Source organism: Macaca fascicularis, chromosome 12 (genome assembly GCF_037993035.2).
Source record: "Macaca fascicularis isolate 582-1 chromosome 12, T2T-MFA8v1.1".
NCBI lineage: Eukaryota > Metazoa > Chordata > Mammalia > Primates > Cercopithecidae > Macaca > Macaca fascicularis.
The window spans coordinates 55,505,672-55,507,241 of NC_088386.1; the positions used below are offsets into that span (position 1 = coordinate 55,505,672).

Here is a 1,570-nt window from a genome sequence, read left to right on the forward strand (position 1 = left end):
GGCTGTATAGTCTGTGGGTATATGATCGGGGAAGAAGGAGAATGTCCGGAGGCAGTTGCATATATGGGTACCAAAGTCAGAAACAGGCTGGGAACATAGAATGTTGTTGTTATTGTTGTCATTATTACATTGTTAGATGAGAGATTTAACATGTCTGAACCCTGATGGAAAGACTGTACTAGGGAGGGAGAAGTCAAAAATGCTTACTCTGAGGGAATTTATAGAGTAAGTTCCTTGAGAAGACCGAAGTTTCCAGATCTAAAACTAAGAGGACTCACTTTAGAAAGGAAGGTGGAACCTCTCATATAGTTGAAATGCAGGAAATAATAGTGTAGACCAAGGTAAGCCTGTAAGCTGTGGGTAGAGTTGAGAGTTCTCTCATCTGCTAGCTTCTAGTTTCCCTGAGAAGTGACAGAGGAGTTCATCAGCTGAGAATGAAGGGAGAGCTGGAGTTGGAGAGAGCGGGTGAGGCTGGCTTCAATATAAAACAGCAGAGAGAGCTGCTGGGGAGACTGGAAATCTGAAAATCACCAGGGGCCCAAATGCAGTCCAGGACCAACGAATTTACGATGACTCACGTGTTTTCTTTTCTTTCTTTTTTTTTTTTTTTGTTACTTAGTTTTTATTTCATAATCATAAACTTAACTCTGCAATCCAGCTAGGCATGGGAGAGAACAAGGAAAACATGGAACCCAAAGGGAACTGCAGCGAGAGCAAAGATTCTAGGATACTGCGAGCAAATGGGGCAGAGGGGTGCTCTCCTGAGCTACAGAAGGAATGGTCTGGTGGTTAAGATAAAACACAAGTCAAACTTATTCGAGTTGTCCACAGTCAGCAATGGTGATCTTCTTGCTGGTTTTGCCATTCCTGGACCCAAAGCGCTCCATGGCCTCCACAATATTCATGCCTTCTTTCACTTTGCCAAAGACCACATGCTTGCCATCCAACCACTCAGTCTTGGCAGTGCAGATGAAAAACTGGGAACCATTTGTGTTGGGTCCAGCATTTGCCATGGACAAGATGCCAGGACCTGTATGCTCTAGGATGAAGTTCTCATCTTCAAATTTCTCCCCATAGATGGACTTGCCACCAGTGCCATTATGGTGTGTGAAGTCACCACCCTGACACATAAACCCTGGAATAATTCTGTGAAAGCAGGAACCCTTATAACCAAATCCTTTCTCTCCAGTGCTCAGAGCACGAAAATTTTTTGCTGTCTTTGGAACCTTGTCTGCAAACAGCTCGAAGGAGACGCGGCCCAAGGGCTCGCTGTCGACGGCAATGTCGAAGAACACGGTAGGGTTGACCATGGCTAGTAGTACATGACTTTCCTCGGCGGCAGCGTCTGCAAAGCACGTGTTTTCTTAATAATGTTCAGCAGTGCAGGTGTCGGCAGGAAGAAGGTGGGCACTGGGCTTCTTCCATGCTGATGTTACCTAATCAGGATGTTATATGCAAAAGAGTTGAGGATATTGGCGAGGGAAAGGTTGTAGTTCTTGGTGGGAATCTCACTGGACTCAGCTCCATGACCACAGATGGATAGGTGGTGGCAGGCAGGGAGGGCTCTGGG

The 1,570-nt window shown here is 45.9% G+C and overlaps 1 pseudogene; it reads right to left on the bottom strand.

Moving 5' to 3' along the window:
* Window positions 1–581: 581 nt before the first annotated feature.
* LOC102123920 (peptidyl-prolyl cis-trans isomerase A pseudogene) lies at window positions 582–1,354 on the bottom strand (annotated as a pseudogene).
* Between the last annotated feature and the right edge of the window lie 216 nt (window positions 1,355–1,570).